Here is a 9,704-nt window from a genome sequence, read left to right on the forward strand (position 1 = left end):
TCATTAACTCTCCCCCTCTTACTGACTCCCTTCAACCTCTGTCTCTTCGCCGCAATGTTGCATCTTTATCTCTTTTCTATCGCTACTTCAATGGTCACTGTTCCTCTGAACTGTCTGCATGCATTACTCCACTTCTACGACGGGCGCATAGCACCCGTCTAGCAGCAAACTCTCACCCCTTTTCCGTCCAACTCTCTAATGCAAGAGTTAACCGTTACTCCCAGTCCTTCATTTATGCAACAGATCAACTCTGGAACTGTCTGCCTCTGTCTGTATTTCCTGCTTCCTATGATCTCCAGTCTTTCAAACGCAGTGTGTCCAGGCATCTCGAAATGAATGGATCTTGAATTTGGCTCTCTCTTGTATTTTGTTTTTTTCTTGGAAGGAACAGTTTTGCGGGCTCATGGCCTTTGGTTCCTTCTTCCTCACATAAAAAAAAAAAGTGTAGTATGCTGATGTGTTCAGTGAGTGAGACAATGCTTATATCATCTATATTATTGTATGATAACCAATATATTCTTGTACTACATATAAATTTGGACCAAATGAACAAATATCTACCTATCCTGAGTGGTTTGCAATAGTTACTGCTACCACAGAAACTCCAACACCCGCAGCATAGCTCCAGAGAACATGGTACCAGGTGTTTAAAAGGTCACCTATTTAGACCACTTCTAAGCTCAGGTGAGCACTTTTGGGGGCATTTTCCAATATTTCTCATAAAAAGTGGAGGTTTTAGCCACCTTTTTTTTTTTTTTTTTTTTCGAAAATCTGCCGGGACTGGGGGGGAGGGGGTCAGTGGCGAAAAATCGATCAGGATGCAGCGGGTTAAAAGATCAGGAAGAAAGCTGAATTTAAGGAACCAAAATCAGGTCCAAGCAGTGTCCAACTTATCAGTTCTGCCTGAATCAGTAAATATTATCCTCCAGGCAGTTATAGAATGCTTATAGGGACCTTAATTTTACTAAAACTGGAATGAAATATGAAAGAGGGCAGTATGCTGCCAAATTCATGCATGACATGATGGTATACAGTACTGCATATGTGGAGATGACTTTCATCTATATACAGTATATAGAAGGGCCGCATTTTTGGCTTGTTTTTTGTCCATCAATCACGCCCAAACCAAGGGCCAGAGACCCCCAAACCCATATACCGTATATTCTGAACCAGGGTGACCCAAGGATGGTTTAAGGGGGGTCAAAATTCAGATCTGGGTCATTTGAGTCCTTCTCGCTGCTGCAGCCGAATCATTTCCAAAAATGTTAAATTATAGGGTTGTAAGAGGAGAAAATTTTCAAGTTGTTCTTGTCGTGGATGGCAGGAGAAAGATAAAGATGAATCTGGGGTTTGATTGCAGTTTTATTCTCAAAAGGGAGATATCTTTACAAGAGCAGTACTAAAATGAGGACAGTTTATGCTAATTAACGCCGTGCCCACTATCCCTGCCGTTTCCACCGTGCCTCTTCTCTCTCCTTTCACGTCCCAGCCCCTTCTGACTAATCTCTCCAATTTCCCCCATATATGACTGGTTGGGTTCCATGGCAGTCTTTCTTCTCTGGTGATCCTAATTCTACCCAGTCCCACATTTGCGACTTAATACTAGCTGGTATGGATTTATTCATACCAAGTCAACAGTTCACTAAAAGATCGAACTCTCCAAAATGGTTTGATGGCAACTGTGCCAGAGCAACGGCCCAAAAGTCATTAGCATATAACTCTTACTTAAAATCAAAAACATCTGAATCACTCTCTCAATTTAAAATTGCTAGAAATCATGCAAAAGCTGTATTAAATCTATCTAAATCAAACTTTCTTCAAAAGCAAGCATCAAAACTATTTCACAACCCTAATGACAATAGAATATTCTGGTCAACTCTTAATTCTTTCAATAATAACTTCAACAAGTCATCTTCCATTCCCCCACTAAAATCTTCAGATGGCGACATTACAAATGACCCACGCAGGAAAGCAGATATTTTTGCCAGTACCTTTGCCAGAAACTCTACCATAGACGATACCAGCCAGAATGTCCCAGTACTGGAACTTGATTCTCCCAAAATTGCCCCACTTAAAATACAGACAAGATACGTAAAATCCATCCTAGACAATTTACCTACCAACAAAGCTCCAGGCCTAGATGGAATTCCGCCAATTGTTTTGAAAAAGTGTTCCCCTGAACGTGCCTCTGTCTTAGCTAAATTATTCAGACTATGCATACGTACTTCTTTATCCCCAAATTCATGGAAAGAAGCCAACATCCACCCAGTTCCGAAGAAAGGAAGTTCGTCTGACCCCTCCAATTACAGACCAATAGCTGTCACATCTTCTCTTGGTAAGGTATTTGAAACTTTAATTAATAAGCACATTGTTAAACATCTTGAATCCAACAACTTAATTAGTGATAGACAATATGGTTTTCGCCACGAAAGATCCACCACTGACATACTCAATCTCTTAACTCATACCATCCATCAATCAATTGATCTTTTTGGAGAAACTCATGCAGTAGTTCTTGATATCTCTAAAGCTTTCGACAGAGTATGGCACCATTCCCTGCTGTCCAAACTCCCTTGCTATGGACTAACGTCTTTTGTTCCTTTGATTTCTTTATATCTTAGTGACAGGAAAATAAGAGCAAAAGTAGATGATGTATATTCCAATTTCCACTCAAAAAACGCCGGCGTGCCACAGGGATCAGTTCTGGCGCCAACCCTATTTCTGGTTCATATTAATGATCTCTTATCTGTCACCCACAATCCCATTCACTCATATGCAGATGACTCAACACTACATAGTTCATTCACACTCAGACATCCATTTACAAAGTCTAATATCTCCACCTCTCAACTCCGTACAGCCATCTCCATAAATCAAGATCTATCTACAATCAGTGAATGGGGACAAAACAACCTTGTCTCTTTTAATGATAGTAATACTAAATATATACAGTTTACTAATGGACTGATAATGGCAGATTCGTACATTACCTTCAGTGCTACTAATATTCCCATCTCCAAAAGTATTGAAATTCTTGGCGTCTCACTTAATAGTGCCCTCAGCTGGACCTCTCATGTCAGATCACTTGCTAAAACCGCTTCAAAGAAACTTGGATTATTGTACAGAGTCCATAACTTCTTCACAGATGAGCAGTCAGCTATAATTTATAAGAGTCATGTGTGCTCTCAGCTTGAATATTGCTCACCCTTGTGGAATGGTTGTGGAGAGGTTGCATTAAGACAACTAGACAAAATTCAGAATAAAGCTGTTAGAATCATCAACAACCCTGCCATTACATATAAACTACCTCCCCTGCAAGTAAGAAGGAATGTTGCCTCCCTTGCATTATTTTACAGATATTTTTTTGGCAAATGCTCTGACGAAGTTGCGTCCATGGTGCCACCTCTCCATGCCTTCCCTCGTGCTACACGGGCATCTGGTAGCGCTCATGACTGGAATGTCACTCAGCCATATTGCAGAACTTCTGCCTATCAGAATTCTTTCATTCCCCGAACTGCAGCTCTCTGGAACCTGCTTCCCCAGAGTTGTTTCCCTCCAAATTTCAACCCACAACTGTTCAAGTCTAACTGTTACAGATATTTTATGAACAGAGGACACCAGTAATCTGGTGTATGGAATATTTTTTTATTTTTACTCCTTTGTTTTTCCTTCCTCCGTTCTGTTATTTATTAAAAAAAAAAAAAAAAAAAAAAAAAAAGGGTGTGGGCACGTGTATGAGTCTGTGGTGTTTTCCATCAGGCGTGTTGTGTGACTTTTCCATGACGTCATGATGTGCTGTGTGCGACATTTCCTAGCTAGAATTTCCACTGCTGTTTCCTCCAGCTCTCGCGAAATTAGGCATGACTTTCCTTAGACCTCTGTATTACATATTAACAGCATATTAATGTCACTAGCTATTATGTAGTATGTTATGATATCTTAGCGCCTCGACGTCGCTCTGTCATGCCAAGTTGTTGTACCTACGACAGCATGTAGTAACAAATTACATATCCTGTCATAACATATTAATACACGGTATTCATCACAAAATGGTATAGACACAATAATATTGTAGGAACATAACATATCGTAGCAATATATCGTATGGAGTAAATACATGGCTGTAAAAAATTACCATAAAACATTGTATTGTAGTGATATGTATATATGCATTTATATAATGGTAATGTAATGGTAGTACAATGACAAGTCTGTAGTTGTCAATTGTTTTAAGAATTAGCCATATGTAATGTGCTTATTACCTATCTATCTATCTATATAAATGAGATATATTAATATTGTTACATAAAATACATACATATATCAGTCTTATCATTTATGCACAGTTGAATTAACAGTATATAATATGTTAACCCCATAACTTTCCTTTTCTTTTTTTTTTGTATATATAATTTACAATACTTACATAATATACATATTTCACTGAGGTGGGAGGGGGGGTCTCACTTGAATGTTTACACTTCTTACCGCAAATACTGATTCCAAATTTGCTGTCCTTGCTTGCATTCTGTGTATAGCCAATAGTAATACACTAAACACAATGGAGAAGATTGTAAAGACAAATGGAACTGGGCTATACACATGATATGGATTGAACATACCTATACTCATTTCTTCCCAGGGCTTCATAGTTCGACTGATTAGGCTAACTGCATAGTTTCAAACTTATGTGAGGTCAGCTTAATATTTGTGCTATGTTTAAATCCATTATGGGCAGTGGCAGGAAGTGTTTATGTGTGTGATTAAGGATGGTATAGTGATTGTTTGTAGCTATGATGGACAAAGATGGTTTAAGTACAGCGCAATAGTCAGGTGCTATGTTTAGTCCTGATGCTGAAGTATGAAATGATGGTGTATCTGGACAAATTACGAAAACTGATGTGTCATGGGTAAAGTAGAAAAACTGTGAATGTCCGATGTGCTGATGGTGCGTGAGTTTATCCGGAGCAAATGTGAAGTTACTATCCTGATGAATGTCATGATTTCTTATGATAGCCAATTCACAAGGGATTATTCCAGTTGGCTGAAACGTGAAGATGTACACAGGACAAAAGTGAAGAGCATGTAAGGATGTACGACACTTGCGTTCAATTGTTGATTCACTAGTGAAGGTGACATTGTCATGTCTCTGGGAGACCATGATGAGTTCTGTGTTGGTGTTGATGTTGAGAGTGACCAAGGTGTCATTCTTCTTAGAAAGAAAAGGGTATATTTGATAGACTGTGAACAGATTATCTGCTATAAATGGTACATGAACTACTACTGATGCTGGTGTTAGAGTCGCTTCTAACTATGGATAATATAGCATGAGATTCCTGTCCTGAAACAAAGGCTTCAAACCGTGTTTATGTATGCCTTGACTGATTATTTGACGTAGATCATGACCTGGAAGTAAGTTAATGGTGATCTTGCCATTACCAACATTTGCAATACCCTTCATCGAAGCTTTGATAACGAGCCCTGGTGTTGTCTAACTGATGTATTATTATGGCAGTATGTTCCATGACTACTGAGAAGCGTTGAAAAAGCGTCATGTTCCCTTCCATTGCACTTAGTTTCTCCACACTCTCTTGAGTTATCCTTTCTGCCTTTCTGACATTTTTCACGATTGTCATCATTGCCATGTTTTGACTAGTTTCTGTTGGTATGTTAATACACGAACTCCATCAATTCCTGGGGCTTTCCCCATTTTGACTTTCTTCAGTGCTTCCACAACTTCCATCCTACTGATTTCTTCCTCTCTTCTCACATCCCTTCTTCTCCTAGCCATTCCCCAGCCACTTATACTCGCATTACTTTCATTCTCTATGTTCAACAATTCCTTAACCCCTATGCGCCAGCTGATGTGTATAGCCATCACGATTTTGGGCGCACAGCAACGTCAGTTGACGTGTATAACTGCAGACATCTTCCCACCACCCTTTGAACCTGCAGCCATTTTCTGTGACAACCATATGGAAGGTTGGTACCCGACTGACGTGCGGTTCAGTCTGGACACGGCACTGGTAGAGTGTAGAGTGATGTCTTCCTCATCCACCTCGTCCGATTCCGCTCCCCCATTTACGGGGCCGATTGCATCATCAACCTCCGCGAAAATTCTGCCCATACTGCTGGGGAAAGGGCTCAGTGACAGTGCCATTGGTCGTGCCTTGGATGTTACAGTGTCCTCACGCATTTTCAGTGAAAGTACATCTGCAGAAAAGAGAAAAAATTATCATGTTGAGAGTGAACTCTCTCACCCTCCGACCCCTTTCTGCTCTCAGATGCCTGAAAAGTCTCTCAAACTGCTGCATGATGAGGGTAGGGCCTCCGACAGTGACGAGTTCACTGACGAAGAGGAGGCTGATGACCCAGCATTCTGTTCAGGTGAGTGTGGAGTTGGCAGTCATCTGGGAAATAAACACCGATGAGCCATCTCACCACCACTCACACAGCCTGCTTGCCGCTGTCTCACCCTCGGACGTCCAGCGTCACCTCAGCCTCCCACTTCAAAGGCCAAATCACCACACCCAGGCCCTTCAGGAGTGGAATTTTCCACACGGCCCTCACGTGGTGTGACTCAGCAGGCAGCATCTCCTCAGGGAAGCCCCACGTCAAATGAGTCATCACCCTCATACTCCCCCACCTCCCACATCTCTCCCTCTTCTTCCCCCTCACCCCCTGCCTGTGGGCATGCACGCACTCAGAAAAGATGTGCTGACCATGGAAAACTGCCAATTCTACCAGGTGTTGGCATAGTTGATACGGTACCTGTGCATGGGAGAAAGGAGCAGGATTTGAGACCTCTGTGGCTGTCTTTGATGAGGAAGGGGCAGGTGATCAGGAGGATCAGTTTCCCCCCCAGGTCCTGGACTACAAGCAGTATTTTTAGGGCAAATTTTAACACTGCCATAATGACTTACCTGGTGGAGGAAATTAATTTCCATCAGGCTATGAGTGTGTTGTGGCTGGACATGGCTGCCAGCGAAAGCAAGCACATGAAGTACGGTACTGGATACCTGTGGAGGTGGGGAAGTTGTCTGTGTGGCTAGCCCTGACCATGTTGATTGCACACATAAGAAAGCATGCTCCTTGACTATTGGTCAGTTGAAGAACTCGTGGGCACACCTGTCTTTGGTAAGTAGATGGCCCATGACAGGTACCTGGCCACCCTAATTAGGTTCCTCCATTTCAATAGAAATTATGGGCCTGCACCGAGTGACAGGTTATGGAAAATTAGATCCATCCTAACCATGCTCAAGGAGTCTTTTTCCTGGGTTTTCTGTCCGTTTCAGAAAGTGGTTATTGTTGAATCACTGGTGTTATTCCTGGGCCGTTTGGCATTTATTAAGTATATGCTGTCCAAGCATCATCGCTTTGGACTAAAATTCTTTATCTTTTGTGATTGCAAAACTGGATATGTGCTTGATGTGATAGTTTATTCGGCTACAGATGTTGATATACCTAGTGACGATCCTCACGGTTTCTCAGCATCAGTCGTGAAAGTGCTGATGGAAAGGGACTTCAATAAAAACCATTCTGTACACCAATAACTGTTACACAGCCCCGGTCTTGATAATGTATTTGCTTGAACACGGTACTTGGACCTATGGAACTGTCCAGGCAAAACAGAAATTTTTTTCCTGAATTCCCAGCAAATACAGAGAAAGGTACCCTCCTTACCAAGAACTGTGACAACATGTTGGCCCTTCTCTGGCATGACAAGAGACAGGTTAACATGTCAGCAGTACATAAGGGTGTGTCTGAGGCAACAGGAAATACTGTACAGACTATGGGACCCAGGAACCCGTGTTCAAGCCCGATGCTGTCAACAACTATAATATCAACATGTTGCTTGATGATAAGCTGGACATGCCGATTGGTGAGGTTGATTGCCTTTATAAGTCCTGCTGGTGGTACAAGAAGGCTTTTTTTACACCTTACTGATATTGCTGTCTTGAACAGTTTCATACTGTTCAAGGAGGTCGTCAAGAAACCTCTCTTTTTCTACGAGAGTTTGAGAGTGAGCTTGCATGTGAACCCCTTGAAGAGTATTCAACTGCACAGGTGCCAGGTGCGAGTTGGGGGACGCAGACAATGCCTTCAGCTGACAGGGTAGGTTGTGCCGATTGTTTCTGGCTGCCCAGGCTGGTAGAGATTGGCTGTACCACCGCAGGTCGTCAGGTGTATAGGCGGTGCCACGTCTGCAACGCCACCAAACGCCGTCCCCCGCACGAAAAGAGACAACCTAGCAATGTGTGGAGTGCAAGGTCCCCCTATGCCCTAAATGTTTTAGCGAGTACCACTCTGAGCATGAGTACTGAGGAGGTGTGTGGGAAATTATAAACAGTAAACAGGTATGCACAATTGTGTTATTTTTTATACATTAGTGAAATGAAAGATATTATAATTTATATCTAGTAGCTAAGTGTTATAATATATATGTTTTATAGTAAGTGTTATAAGTGCAGTGCAACAGGTGATACTGTTTATGGTTATTTTGAAACAATGATTCGAAATACCTTGAGTAGCCCTACCTGCAACATGAAAGAAAACCATGAGTGAGCATGAGAGAGAGAGAGAGAGAGAGAGAGAGAGAGAGAGAGAGAGAGAGAGAGAGACAGACAGACAGACAGACAGAATGACCTGGTTGGGTATAACTAATTTTTTTCCCTCGTTACTCAGAAAATAATGGTGTATATGTGAGAATAAGCATATTTGTGAAGTAAAATAATGTAAGTTATTAGTAATATTCTCACGCTGTCCCTGATTAGTATAAATTAGTCACAATTTTAGTACATGTAATTACCTCATACTCAACCATACTGCATGAAATTGCCAGAGCATTTAACTGTCAAAGTACAATTAACCATAATCGTGATGTCAAGGGGAAATATAAGTGTCATATTAGAGGGAAATTATTATATTTGATGCAAGAAGTGAGTACCGGTACAGAAAATCAAAGAGCTGTTTTTTTCTCACACACTTACGGGGCAGAGTGACACTATGAAACGGGCAGAAAACCCTATGGGGAGCCAAATGGAGAGAGTGATGACTCATCTTTACAATGGTGAGTAAGGAAAAGTCGAAGACTGAGTGGAAAATTCCAGTTTTCTCGAAGGAAGCCCGGACAGTGTTATAATCACCACTCTGGTCAGTGTGCCAATGCTAGCCAGCGAGTCCAAGGTCACTGCCAGGGCGCGCACTCGGAAACTGCTTGCCAAAACATGGACAACCAGTTATCTTTAACTTATCCTTACTCATCGACGGGACCACCAGGAAACCTGGGGATACTTTCATTTGAAAGAGGAGGAGTTGATGAGTCTTATGTATCTTTAATTATTTCTCTAGCTATTATAGTTTGGCAGATACTAGGGTTTGAAGTACGGGCATTTTTTCCAAAATCACAGAAATCCCCTGTAAGGAGAAGTGGGTGACATCTGAAAATCCCCGGCACATGGGGGTTAAAGTGTTCTTTCCATATGTTCACTTTTTCTCCTTTCCCCCCTAGTAATCTACCAGTTTTATCTTGCACTCCCTGACTAACTCTGTTAACATCCTAACTCTACCTTTTTCCAAAACATTTTCTTACATATCCTTCACTTTACACTCAAATTCCACATCCACTCTTTTCTTACTCTCTATTACCAATCTTTTCACCTCTCTCTTCCCCTCTGCATTTAACTCCCTTTTCTCTCTCACCT

The sequence above is a fragment of the Coenobita brevimanus genome, chromosome 54, assembly GCF_032717465.1.
Source record: "Coenobita brevimanus isolate Jiangsu-jjx chromosome 54, ASM3271746v2, whole genome shotgun sequence".
In the NCBI taxonomy this organism is placed as follows: Eukaryota; Metazoa; Arthropoda; class Malacostraca; order Decapoda; family Coenobitidae; genus Coenobita; species Coenobita brevimanus.